Source organism: Cupressus sempervirens, chromosome 2 (genome assembly GCF_028749045.1).
Source record: "Cupressus sempervirens isolate cs-2001-9-10 chromosome 2, ASM2874904v1, whole genome shotgun sequence".
Lineage (NCBI taxonomy): Eukaryota > Viridiplantae > Streptophyta > Pinopsida > Cupressales > Cupressaceae > Cupressus > Cupressus sempervirens.
Window position 1 is genome coordinate 733,746,384 of NC_143119.1, and position 16,169 is coordinate 733,762,552.

The window sequence follows — 16,169 nt, forward strand, 5'->3', positions numbered from 1 at the left end:
ATATGTGGTGGTAGATAGACTAAGTATACACATTTCTTTCCTATCACATCTGATTTCAAGGCATCACAAGTGGCCGAATTGTTCTTCAAAGAAATTTTTAGATCACATGGCTTGCCTAGAAACATTGTCAGTGACCAAGATAGTAGATTCCTCAGCTCTTTTTAGAAGGAGCTCTTTCATTTCAAAAGAACTGAACTCACTCCTAGTACTAGCTATCACCCTCAAATAGATGAACAAATAGAGATAGTTAATAAATGGATAGAGGGATATTTGAAGAACTATGTTTCAAATAACAACATGCTTGGGTGAAATGGTTGCACCTAGGGGAGTATTGTTACAATAAATCTTATCACATGTCTATTGGTATGCCTCCTTTTCATGCTCTTTATGGTTATGATGCCCTTTCCTTTGTTGATCTAGTACTTTCAGATAGCAGAGTACCTACAGCAAGTGATTTCATCAAGCAAAGCCAAGACATAATAAGGTCCCTCAAGGATAATCTACAACATGCACAGAACCAACAGAAGTTGTATGCTGATAAGAGAAGGACTAAAATATCTTTTGAGGTGGGAGATTTGTCATTTGTCAGGTTATAGCCATATAAGAAAAGCACCTTGAAGAGGAGTGGGGCAAAGAAACTCAAACCAAGGTTCTATGGGCCTTATAAAATCACCAAGAAGGTAGGAGAGGTAGCTTATGAATTGGAGCTCCCACCAAATAGAAAATACATAATATTTTCCATGTATCTTTCCTGAAGAAGGATCTAGGCTAGAAAATCATAGTATCTACAGAATTACCAGCTCTTGATGATGAAGGAAAATTAGTTTTGATACCAGAAGAGATTTTGGATACAAGAGAGAAAAGATTGAGAAATAGGAGCATCATAGAGCATTTGGTCAAATGGAAAGGATTACCACTGGAGGATGCAACATGGGAAGAAGTACATATTCTTGAGCATTCCAACTTTCATTTCTTGAGGACAAGCAATATTTGGTAGGGGAGGACTTGTCATGTCCCCTTTTCAAATAATTAAAAATAATAATTTTTGCTAAGGCAGGCAAGCCCAAAAAGGTGAAGTTTCAGCAAAAGGGGATAATCTTTCGAAACCAATGGACTAATAAATGAAAATTATTATTTAAATATGTTTTATTAACCCCTCTTGGATGTGAATTAGGGTTATGCCCTCTTTTAAGAGATTTGGAGGCATTTTGGGCTCATTCTAGAACTTGATTTTTTCTCATTGCTTTGTTATTCTTCAGAGGCTGCCAAACCTATGGAGAAGGAAACCCAAGGATGGGATTTTGTAGGTTTTTAGTAAGGCTAAATATAGGAGTTTACATCCATTCCATGTTCAAGCTCATGCAGAGTTGGCCTTTGTGCTAAACAGTGCAAATTTGTGAGTTTTTGGGTGTGTTTTTTTAAGAGTTTGGTGTCTCCGGTTGAGTATTTCATATCAGTTTGGGTTTCTGCTATATTTTAGAATTTTATATGTTAAAATAGAGATGAATATATGTATTGGGTCATGGTTAAATTTTTGTGATATATTATTAGTGTTTTGTGGTGTTCCCGGGCTATTTTGTGTTATTTTTGGGAGCCCGATGAGCATTATTTTTGTCTTTTGTTTGGGAGCTGTTGTGTAAATTTTATATAGATCTAGAAATGTCATTTTTTAGGCTTTTATGCTGCTGAAATTTTTGTAAAAATTTCCACTTTCAGATTTATTAATAATATGTGAAGCTGTGAAGTTTTTGACACTATTTCGGGCATACCCGATTTGGGGCTTATTGAGAAATTGGTGGATCTTTGAAATATTGGTTGTTTGATTTTAAAAATCTGATTAAAGGATTGAAATATCATATAAAATTAGAGAAAGGGACATTACATTATTTTCCATATTTGAGCTTATGATGAATCTCTTTGACTTGTTTTCAAATGCAATTCCAAGTACAATTTATAAAGTTTTACTAGTATCTAGATTCATAGATTGATTGGTATCCCTGTTTGGGATGTTATAACTTTCAAACAATACATGAAGCCAAGCATATTTCATCACTGTACTCTCTACAAAAAAAATACTCCAATTTTTCTAGCTGAAAAATTTAAAAAAATCCATTTGTACACTTTCTTGAAGTCATTCCATATGCGAAAATCACTATCTTGAGAAGTTGTCTAGTTCTATATTTTCAAGTAACCAACTTTTCCCTCTTGCTAATAATGCCCAATTATTTATCATGAGCCTAAATTAAACATTCATACTCTCTACATGAAAATCTACCAATGTCCCAAGTTTCAGTTTCCCTAGTGATCGTTTGACAGGTTTTCGAAGTCAAAACCAAACACATTTTCTTATTTCTAACATGTTGTTTGCAGGATCAAAATGAAGTGAGCAACTTTGACTATCAATATGTTTTGACCAAAAAAATTTCATGAGATAAATTATCACAAGGTGAAAGTATATGGAATAAAGAACAAATGTGCCAAGTGTTAAACTTTGGAATAAAGAACAAATGTGCCAAGTGTTAAACTTTGATTACTTGATTTAGTTAGTTTTTAAGGCCAATCTTGAGGCCTCTTCGCATATAATTTACACTTGCTAGAAAAATGAAAAGATGAAGAACTTCCATTGATTCAAAGGATCAAGTAATTGCTTTATGTATTTTGACAAGGTTGCAAATTCCATATAAGGATTCTAATAAGCATCAAATTCATTATGAAGAATGATGTGTAATTCACAAAGTGAATAGATAGATCATAAATATTTGGATGTATGTTGTAGTTTGTGGAATACTAAATGGATTAGGCACTGATCTTAGCTAGGAGAATGCATACATTTTTGTTTCATATCTAGGTCATGCTAAAATCATTAAAATATCAAAATCATTTTCCCTTTTATGTTGAAGAGTTGAAGGGAGAACCCCCACTTAACTTGTGAATGTTATTAGCTATTTCCTATCTTTGTTATTGCATGAGCAAAGAAAATTCAAGGGTTAGTCTACTTTGTTTACATTCAAATATATATTTTTCCATTGGTGATATGGATGAATCTAAGGTATACCTACCTAGGCTTTGCAGAGCTTGAATTGAAGGAGTGTAGCCTTATAGTTGGCCCAATTTGTAATCAAAGTACATCCATAATAGGAGTTATCTTCCCTTAGATGCATTTTAGTTTCAAGATCCTAGTAGTTAAAATCATTGTTAAATCATCCAAGGGGTTTATCTTAGTTGGTTGAAGCAATGAATTCTCATTATGGACACCTTGGTTCAAATCCCAAGAGGGACATCTTTGTGGAATTCTGAGTTGTGACTCTTGGTCTTCTATTGGTTGTATTCATCTCATTTTTAATAAGTGGATTCTAAGTTGTGGCTCTTGGTCTTCTAATTTTTGTTTCTAGTGTGATTTCTCAAAAGGATCTTGAATAAGTTATAGTTATTTCTCTTAAGGAGCACCCGATATGTAAATGATCTTAATGTAATAAAATCATTGTTAAATCAAGAGCCAAAAAAATGGTGACTCTACTGAGAAATGTATTGAACTCTCTTAGTAGAAAAACCTTGAGAATCTAAAGGGAGATTCAATACAATAGGAAGAAAAACATGAGGACACTTGCTATAGTAGTGGTTTTATTAATTGTTTAATATTTCTTTGTTATAATCATTCCTTTTCCAAGAATTTTGTCAACTTTGGCACCTTTGTTATGTTTTGGCATTAGTTCCCATTTACACCCTTCTAACTTTGAGGTAGGGATTTTCTATTTTAATAGCTTTTGTAATTTGTTTCCATATTGGGATTCATATTGAATCCATACTCCCATATATAAACTAGTTGTGCAAGTTTGGTATACTTGTATTATTTTTTGTATTTCTCATATGCAACCCTTACATTGGTATTTTGTGATTACATTTGTGAAGTTGGTTGTGCCCATAATGAGCATGTGTTTGTGCATATGATGGGATCTTGTGAGACATGAACTCTTGGATATAGGCTAGTTGAAGGATTTTTTATTTGGGGGTTGGGTTGGGAACTCATTATATAATGAGAATGGGTATATGCGTGGAGTTCCTTCTCTCATATACCCCATCCTAGAAGAGGCCAATGAGGTAACATTAATAGGTTCTAATAAGTGAAAACTAATTTAACTAATTGGTAAATAAAATTAATGAAAGATAAGATTATGGAATACATGGACTTTTGAGGGAAATGATCAAAGGTATTTGTCTGGCCTCCTAAAGGAGTTAATCAAAGGCATGATATCTTGACAATGTAGGGATTTGATCAAAGATACATTCTAAGTCTAGCCTCTCAAGGGAGTTGATAAAACTCTCAAGCTACTTGTGATACCTAGTGGCAAGTAATGACACTCCACTAGAATCTCTATATAGTTATCATTAGTGGGTTTGACCAATAATCTATTGTACTACATTATCTTCTTGAGCATATAGATGTTGGTATCATTTTTTTCTTGGAATGTGTGCCATCTATGGGTGGCCTTTTTATGTAATTATGGTCAAGTCATTATCTTCATTAGCATGGTAGGTGTGGGCCTACATGTATATTATGGTTGGGAAGTGTAGCTACCTATATCACTACTAGAGACCGGTGTACAAAGATGGTCTACTTCTAGTTTGAGGTTGGTGTTGGGTGTTCACTTCATACTTTAGTGTATTCAAAGTATGTTCACTTATGATTTATGCTTTAATATTGGATGCATTTGATGTAATGTTTAGATGGCTGTTATTATGTTAAATGATCCATTCACTTATTTGATGTTGTATCTTATTTCTTAGTTGATGTTTCTTACCACTACGTTGGATTTTTGATGTTATTAGTAGATTGGCATGCTATATGAACTTATTTGTGTGATTTTTTTTCATGGTTTATTGGTAAGAAAGATCTCATAAGACAACACCAACAATCTTGTTGGAAAGTTGAGATTTCATGTTGGGGGGTATGGTTAGGGCCCTTGAGGTCTCATGATATCATTATGGTAGGGAGGAAATGAGTATGGTTTATTTTATTTGGTTGTGTATTTTTTTGATAGATTCATTTTTACTATTAGGTTGCTCATGTTCATAATTTATTTTGATGTTTTGGTTTAGATAGTTAGATGTTATCATGATTTGCATGTTATCATGATTAGAGTTTTGGTTTCTTATTTATCTCTTTATGTGTAGATATAGTACTCCCTATTGTGGAGTTATCTTTCATTTCATGTCATACATTGGTGTCAATACGCTTCTTTAATTTATTCTTTAGAGCACCTTCCTACTGCTTATCTTGATAACTAGGATCACCTACTTTGCCTAGGTTGCATTCCTTTGCATGGCATTAATTATGTGCATGGATACTAGTATTTTATCTTGTTCATTTTGCAAAGATATTTGATATATATTTTTATTTATTTTCAATAGATTGAATTAGAGTTTGGACACAAAATTTATGGCATCCTAATTTTAACACATTTTGAATAGACCTAATCGAAATGTAGACACAAAAGTTATGGCCTCTTGAGTGAAGGCAATTTTGGTTGCTTGCTAAATCTCATATGAGAAATACTTATCATGTGTTTACTCACATGGGGAATAGTATTTACTCATATGGAAAGGTGGGAATCCATGTACAAGACCCCGCTGATGTGAAATCTTGTAAGAAAAGAATGGACACTTTTGCACACTTCCAAAAGATAAAAAATAGTGTTATAGATACCCTTTACAGTGTTACACCTTCCTAATCTATAACAATCCTGATATCTATGCCTTCTTTTGATTTCTTTTGAGTTTCCTTTTCTTTCTTATATTGCAATTGGTAAATTGACTTGTATGTAATAAATAGTTAGGAACTTTGGATTTGGGATTTAAATCAACCTTGATCACGATGTTAGATTAGGTCATGAGATGAACTTTGTATGAGTAATTCTGACTAATGGAAATGGATTCATTTTTAATAGATGAATTCTTGGAGATCTTTGGTGGCTTGATTATTAGACATTTTTTCCATTCTCTTTTATATTTACAGTTGCATGTATCTATGATTTATCTTTTAAAAAAATATGTTAGTCTATTTTTATCTTAGTTTCTAAGGACCCTTGGGCAAGGCATTATAACTCGGCTTATCATCTTCGCAAAAGATGATATTATCCAAAAAAATCCATAATTAGAAAAACCTTTTTCTATTTCTTTCTTCATATATACATTTTATTTTTCACTTGTTCTTAGAAAGTCTATCATACCATGCTCTAGGTGCATGTTTGAATCCATATAGAGATTTCCTCAATCTGCACATTTGATTTTTGTCTTCTTTATTCTTAAACCCTTTGAGGTGTTTAATGTGCACTTCCTCCTCTAGAACACCATCTAGAAATTTGTATTCTACATCCATATAGTACACTTTGAAGTTCCTATATGGGTAAAAGCACAAACCCGTTTCACCTTTTGTGATATCTTGTACCGTTTCAGCCGGAACACTTTCGGCCGTAACGGTTTCGGCCGTAATCGATCCGGCCATACACACATGGCGATTTCGTGTGCCTATGTGGCGTGTACCATTCCAGCCAAAATTGGTTTAGCCAAAAGTGTTACGGCCAAAACCCAAAAAGGGAATAAAACTCCGCACAAACCTCTAGCGGCTATCATTGTTACTGTTGCGGTTTATGAATGTTTGGAGAGCAGATTAAGGGTTTCGGCCGTAACTGGTTGGTGGCTTTTCCCTCCCTATTTTTTAATAGTTTTTAAATGTATTTTTTGATTAGTAGATGTTAATCGTACTTAAAATAGTTATTTTTTACGTATTTTGTGAGTGGAATGCTTTAAATTATTTATTTTTTAATATGTTTAAATTGTTTTAATTATTTTAGATTATTTAAGAATGGTATTTAAATTAATTTGTTAGCAAAAATGTAGTTAAACATGATATAAAAACGTAGAAAAACATTAATTAAAAGTGTAGAAAAATATTAGGAAAAACATTAGTTAAAAGTGTAGAAAAATATTAGGTTAAAATATACAAAAACATTAGGTTAAAATATACAAAAATATTAGGTTAAAATATACAAAAATATACCTTCTAACATAACCTTATATTAACTACAATCATAACCCATACCACATTCTAACCATAACATAGGCCCTCTACTAACTGAATGAACCACACTTAGATATTGATGATGTTCATTTTAACAACTAGTTATTGTTAGGTAATAATGATTCTTACATTACCAAATGACACATAACGACCTCATGATACATTTCTAAGTATTTTTATCCATATATATGTTAAGGGGACCTAGGGACTCCTACTAGGTCATTACGTCTGTTATAGGTTGTAATAGGTATTCATATGTTTACTAGCACATAATAGGTATTGTCAGGTAATAATGAGTCTTACATTACCAAACAACACATTACTTGATCACTTATGTCAACTTCATTTTTCAATACCTTATCCATACATGTGTGTCTTAAGGGGACATAGGAGTCGTAATAGGTCATACTATTTCTTATAGGTTAGATAATAAATCTTAATATGTATTATTAGGATATAATAGGTCTTATTAGGTAATGATTATTCTTACATTACCATATGACACATAACAACCTCATGATACATTTTTAGGTATTTTTATCCATATATATGTTATGGGGACCTAGGGACTCCTACTAGGTCATTATGTCTGTTATAGGTTGTAATAGGTATTCATATGTTTACTAGCACATAATAGGTATTGTCAGTAATAACGAGTCTTACATTACCAAACAACACATTACTTGATCACTTATGTCAACTTCATTTTTCAATACGTTATCCATACATGTGTGTCTTAAGGGGACATAGGAGTCGTAATAGGTCATACTATTTTTTATAGGTTAGATAATAAATCTTAAAATGTATTATTAGTATATAATAGGTCTTATTAGGTAATTATGGTTCTTACATTACCATATGACACATAACGACCTCATGATACATTTTTAGGTATTTTTATCCATATATATGTTAAGGGGACATAGGAGTCGTAATAGGTCATACTATTTTTTATAGGTTCTAATAAATCTTAATATGTATTATTAGGATATAATATGTCTTATTAGGTAATGATGATTCTTACATTACCAAATGACACATAACGACCTCATGATACATTTTTAGGTATTTTTATCCATATATATGTTAAGGGGACCTAGGGACTCCTACTAGGTCATTACGTCTGTTATAGGTTGTAATAGGTACATTCATATGTTTACGAGCACATAATAGGTATTTTTAGGTAATAATAAGTCTTACATTACCAAACAACACATTACTTGATCACTTATGTCAACTGCGTTTTTCAATACCTTATCCATACATGTGTGTCTTAAGGGGACATAGGAGTCATAATAGGTCATACTATTTTTTATAGGTTCTAATAAATCTTAATATGCATTATTAGGATATAATAGGTCTTATTAGGTAATGATGATTCTTACATTACCATATGACACATAACGACCTCATGATACATTTTTAGGTATTTTTATCCATATATATGTTAAGGGGACCTAGGGACTCCTACTAGGTCATTACATCTATTATAGGTTGTAATAGGTATTCATATGTTTACTAGCACATAATAGGTATTGTCAGGTAATAATGAGTCTTACATTACCAAACAACACATTACTTGATCACTTATGTCAACTGCATTTTTCAATACGTTATCCATACATGCGTGTCTTAAGGGGACATAGGAGTTGTAATAGGTCATACTATTTTTTATAGGTTAGATAATAAATATTAATATGTATTATTAGTATATAATAGGCCTTATTAGGTAATGATGATTCTTACATTACCATATGACACATAACGACCTCATGATACATTTTTAGGTATTTTTATCCATATATATGTTAAGGGGACCTAGGGACTCCTACTAGGTCATTACGTCTGTTATAGGTTGTAATAGGTACATTCATATGTTTACGAGCACATAATAGGTATTGTCAGGTAATAATAAGTCTTACATTACCAAACAACACATTACTTGATCACTTATGTCAACTACATTTTTCAATACCTTATCCATACATGTGTGTCTTAAGGGGACATAGGAGTCGTAATAGGTCATACTATTTTTTATAGGTTCTAATAAATCTTAATATGTATTATTAGGATATAATAGGTCTTATTAGGTAATGATGATTCTTACATTACCAAATGACACATAACGACCTCATGATACATTTTTAGGTATTTTTATCCATATATATGTTAAGGGGACCTAGGGACACCTACTAGGTCATTACATCTGTTATAGGTTGTAATAGGTATTCATATGTTTACTAGCACATAATAGGTATTCTTAGGTAATGATGAGTCTTACATTACCAAACAACACATTACTTGATCACTTATGTCAATTGCATTTTTCAATACGTTATCCATACATGTGTGTCTTAAGGGGACATAGGAGTCGTAATAGGACCTCATGATACATTTCTAGGTATTTTTATCCATATATATGTTTTAAGGGGACCTAGGGACTCCTACTAGGTCATTACGTCTGTTATAGGTTGTAATAGGTATTCATATGTTTAAACTAGCACATAATAGACTGACCTTACTATCAACCTTAATAAAACTATATCCCATTTACTTTATTAACATTGTTGACTCTAATTCAAACTAGTAAATTAAGTCATGAGTTCTAAATTGTAAATTAACATTTTCTAACTAAACTCATTTACTTATCTAGTAACAAATTTTTCTATCCCTATGTCCTAACTGTCATCTACACTCTGGGCCATAATCATCAAAGCATTTACATCAAAATTTAGATTTTAGTCAAGAATTATATTTTTTTATTGCATGTATGTACATGTGTGCACTTAGTTATCATTTAATCAGTAAATTTTATTTTATTTTTATTGCATATACATGTACATGTACGAATATTTATTTTTCACATTTGCATGAGCACGTTACAATGTACATTAGATATGGTCTCTAAGATAATTTATTTTTAAATACATATGTATGTTACATGATTGTTCATTTAGCACCATACATTTAATGTTGTGTATTTATATGTACATGTGTTTCAAATTAAATTTAACTTTCAATTATTTTAATTTAAATAGACTTGTATGTTTATATTTGTATATATATTGCATGTACAGATCTCTAGATATTTATCACTCAGATTGTAGCTTCACATTCATGTTCTCATATTTATTTTCATATATACACTATGGCATCCAGTTCTGCGGATCGTGCTCCTGCATCCTCAGGGGATGCCAGTGTTCATGGTGGGGGTCAGAGTGCTAAGTCTGGTACAACACGTAGAGCAACCTCCACCCATGATAGACAACAGTTATTTAGAGATACAGTGGTGAGATTATCTCATGCTATGCAGGTTTTGGATAGCTCGCTTTCCTCTTCTACCACCCTCCCTAATAGGGAGAAGGTTATAGCGATGTGAGAGGAGTTATTTTGTATGATTCAGACAGTTGAATCATACAACCCTTTTGATGATATGAGCATTGAGACATTTTATTCTTCTTTATCTTGCAGTGTCACTGGCACTGTGAAGTACACACAGATTGATACTGAGGTTTCCACTGACATGGTGAAAACCATGTTTCCAACTTATGCACATCATCGCAGAGTTAGAGGCTACTCTATGACAAAGTGTACTGATCCACTCATTGCACCATTGATGTATCCTCGTTGGTTGGCTACTCATCATAGATGGCCATAGAAGGATGAGTTCCCCCTATATTTCTGCAAACAATTGTTTGCAGAATTTCATTTACACTATGATGTTGACTATATAGATTATCCACAGCATGTTGGGCAGGGTTAGGGGAGACTTTCTGATAGATTTAGACCCACAGAAACTCCTATGCTCGTTAATAAATGAGCAATGGTGGGTCCAAACCTTTTGGTTATGCCGAGAGGTCCACAGATGGCTTCTGCAAGTGAGAGTGTTCCCGATGACACAATTAGGACAGATTTTTTTGAGCATCGCCATCGTCGCCACATAGTTACATGAGATTTCTTCTGATCAATGTAGTCGATATATGCTACGGTCTCGAGGTACTTCTCCCACAGCTACATCATCTAGCACACCTGTTGATGATGATTATGGAGTTGCAGACATACCTTCTCTTGTAGACATTTTTGCATTCTTAGAGGTGGATGCATTGCATCGTTTGGCATCATATTTAGCATCTAATCTTTTAGATTCATATCGAGCATTATCTACACTCTCAGGGATTCCACTTTGTGACATGAGCTCTCAGATTAGACATATTTTGTCACATACAGCAGTCCCAGAGGATTCACAGAGGCAGGAGGACATTCCTGCACCTTCTACTACTCCTACTGCTACACAGGCCCAGGCTACAACACCAGCCCTAGCTACTCAGGACCCTACATCACCCCCCCCTACTCAGGATCTTAGTGGCACCATATAGCCTGGTCTATTTACTTCCATGCTTTCAGATCAGGGCCGCACTATTGACTTGGATGCTGATACTATTTTTTCATTACATGATTTAGATATTTGTCAGATCGGCAGAGCATTACATAATGCTATGGTAAATATCTCTATATGTTTAGATTTATTTTTACTATAGTAAATAATATGTCTATATGTTTAAATTAATGTATATGTGTGTGTTTGTGTATGTGTTATAGGGTTTGACTGATAGTATGTTACGTTTTGCTGATCTGCAGACTGTGCCAACAGATCCTACACGTCGTGAGTCCCAGGTATACATTACAATTTATATATATATATATATATATTTTATTTATATACATGTAGATCTTGATATAATTTGTCTATACACATAATTAAATGGCTCACTTGTTATCATTTGACACAGGGTTCAGATGCAGTTGATAGACCCTTTTGGGGACAAGGCCCAGGATCGGGAGGGGGGATGTAGCTGATTAGATCATATTGGCCTTTTATTTTACTACACACATGTTATGTCTAGATACATATTTATATGGACGGTTTGATGTTTTATATGTTATTTCCATATGCATACATTTTATATCCAGACACTTTGATGTCTTATATGTTATTTTCAGATACATGGTTTATATGGACACTTTGATGTTTTATATGTTATTTCTAGATACGTGTTTATATCATGGACACTAAATGATGTTTTATATGTTATTTCGAGATACATGCTTATATGGAGATTTTGATGTTTTATATATGTTATTTCCAGACATTTGATCTACATGATCTATTTTTATACATTTAATATGGGTACATTATATTCTCCCGATATATGCACATGTATGTTATTGATCTTTTAATGTAGACGTCTATTTTATTGATCTTTTGATGTCTTCATCTTTTATGTAACTTATGTATGTGTTATGCACATGTTTCTATATATGTTATTCATATTTTCAATATTCAAGTTTACATGTATATGTATAGTTATTCATCTTAATGCCTTAATCTAAGTGTAATTAACTATATAATTTTAATGGTCAATGTAAATAACAATATAACATATATTTAATGACATGTCTTAATTAACTATATTTAGTCTAATTATATTTAATGTAGATCATGTATTAACTATATTTAATGACATGCCTTAATTAACTATAATTAACTATATTAAATCTAATTATATTTAATGTCTTAATAATTAAGTCTATTTAATGACTTAATTAACTCTATTTAATGGCATGCCTTAATCAACTATAATTAACTATATTTAACCTAATTAACTATAACTAACTATATTTAATCCTATTAACTATATTTAATCTAATTATATTTAATATCTTACTAATTAACTCTATTTAATGACTTAATTAGTTACTCTATTTAATGACATGTCTTAATTAACTATAATTAACTATATTTAACCTAATTAACTATAACTAACTATATTTAATCTAATTATATTTAATGTCTTAATAATTAACTCTATTTAATGACTTAATTAACTCTATTTAATTACATGCACCTTAATTAACTATATTTAGCCTTTAAATTAACTATATTCAATCTAATTATATTTAATGTCTTAATAATTAACTCTATTTAATAACTTAATTAACTATATTTAATGACATACATTCTTAATTAACTATAATTAACAACATTTAATTAATAAAATATAATGTACATGTAATTATATGTAACATAGTTCATATAACATATACATGTAATCTTAACATAACGATTATATACAAACATAAAGAATGTATCATATAAGAACATATAAAGATTATATGTACACATACAAATACATAAAAATACTAAAAAGGTTGTCTTAAGGGGAGGTCCTAAGAGACCTGGTCTTAAATGAGATATCCATGTCGAATTTAAATAAAAATAACAATACATGTCTAATTTTGCATATGCAAGATAAATGATCCAATGTACAAAAAATTATATAAAACAAATATCCTATCAATATTAAATATGAAAGTATAAGAGCTATACAGGCATAACTCAACTAGAGCTCCACAATAAGTACATAGATAAACTAGAGCTCCACAAACAATGTATTGTTAAGATCCTCTCTACTTTTTATTATCTCTAGAATTTTTTCATGTTCTTCAATAGGAAATTTCCACTTTTGATTTCCATGACGTCCTTTTCTTTGTACTGCTTCAAATTGTAATTTGGTTGCTATAACATGGTTGCTATAGTGTAAAACCTTTTCTCCAGGCTTGTATTCAATAAATTCAATACCACTACCAATTACCCTTGTTTGTTGATAATATGTTCCTTCAATAACAACTGATCCAATTGGATATGATTGTTCATCAGCATCTATAGTTCCTTCTAGCAACTTGTGTTTTGCTTTTGTGCATCTTAAAAGATAATAGTCCACATTTTCTGCATTATTTGGTAAGGCTTGAACTGCAAAAATATCTCCTGCATGTATATAAAAAGAGAAATATAAATTAATTTTAAAAAAAATATACATGTATATTAATTTATATATATGTATATATGCACACAAACCTGCCACAACTAAATCAGAAATGCGCTCATAATTATCTGAATATACAGGATCATGAATGTCAATGTCAATGTCAACATCTTCAAAAGGAGGCTTTCTAACTATCTCCTTCAAATCCCAATGTGAAACATATCCATTCTCAATATTTTCACATGCACTCACTACATTGTCCTTAATGCAATCATCAAAAAAATATGTTTTCTCTCTTACTTTAAGTACTGGAGGTTTATGGTTTCCTGTAGTCATCACTTGATGTAAACTTCTAATTCCAGGAATCGTTTGACAATTGTAAGGATTAGATCGATCTATATCTGTTACAAATACAAAAACTAATTGTCATATTTCAAAATAAATATTTAATTAAAAACTCAACTTGATTTGAAAAAGACATTAAAAATAAATATAATTTAGTTCACCTTTCACCTCCCAAAAGTAATGTTTATTGTATTCAGTATCTCGAGTAGCAAAATGAACTTTGCACCATTCAACAATATGATTTGTGCTCTCTATCCTATTCCCTATATGTACATAAAATATGCATGTATATATAAAATTTAAAACATATGCTATTAGAGTATTAAACATGTACATTTAAAAAATGCATATATTTACCTGCAAGTTCATGTTGTTGAAGTGCACATTTTATACATGCTCCTGCTCCATCATGCCCCACTTTTCCGTGTCCACTTTCAAAGAAATTCCATAAAAACTTACCATTGATTCTAGCATGTTGCATTGCTAACCAATTAAATGCTTTTACATATTTGAATTGTCCTGTGAACGAGAAACATGATAAGTATCTACAATTATCCAAGTACATATATTAAATAAAAATAGACATGTCCAAATAAATACAAGTTAAACTAAAGTTAAATAAATGTGTAATTATTTGGTGTATACTAACTTGCACATCCATCAGACCAAATCTAGTGCTCTGAAACATTTATTCCACGATTTCTGAGATCTTTAGAGAACATTGCAAAACAATGAGCCACATAACTCCTATCATGAACTTTATCATCACTAATATAGAAATGAACCTCTTTGATGATGATGCGTTCATTTTCATCCAATCTTTCTATCTGATCCACCTCAAATTGTGCATGTCTAGAGGTCACTTGCACAAATATTGCAACTTGTTTAGAATGATAATATTGGCTTTGGAGCTCTGTATGAGGTGTAAATGTATAATTCTCAAAAAAATCTACAATTGAAAGTATACAACCAGGTGGAAAATAATTTTTGGAATCACGAAACTGTTTAGCTTGCCATCGTGCACCATGACAATGTTGGATATGTGGATATATCAATGGACGGAACTTGGCCATGAACTCATCATAATGCAATTCACTCTCCTTCAATACAATTTTTCTAGATTCATCCCCTCTATTATTTTGGTATATCTCATATTCATATCTCATCCATGAAACTGGTGTGGATTCATTAATATTCTCAACTTGCATAATTTGAGAAAATTTGTGTAAATCTGCACAAACTTCACACTAATTTTTGATGCATTGCACTTTGAATTCATCTGAATCTTCTAATTTACCACATAATATGGACCTCACAAATTGTGTTGTACTGCTAGGGATGACCAAATTAGGATCAAGTATTGCCATAAATTTTTTAAATGATTGCAAGTGTAGACCAAATTCAACATAATTTCTACAACAACAAGTTTCTCACATCTTATTTATGCATACAAAGGAAGGACGTAAACTCTCAAACATTCTTTGACATATTTTGACATTTGAAAATTCTTGTTTGAATGCTTCAAAAAGTTCACTTTGAGTTATATCTATGAAATGTTTTGGATGTTCAATTTTGTCCCCTGTTTCTTGATCTTTAATTTGTATAGTATCACGCCTGTTGGAAGAAAAATGAGAATGTGTGGTCCAAAATTCAATAACTTGTCTTTTTACTTCTTCAGAAATCTTGTCTTTTCGAGGAACTCTACAAATAGTCACCCAGTTATTCTCAATGTTATCATCTAGCATATTTCTCCTCTTGATATATCTCTGGACAGTTCTTCTAGATATATGTAGTACATCAGAAATTGCACGTACCTATTTTCTATGTGTCAATTTTTTACTAGATATAGTAGTCATCAATTCTCTACGTGCATTACTCAAATCACCTCCTTGAGTTTTGTTGTCAATTTTGTTATAAGCATT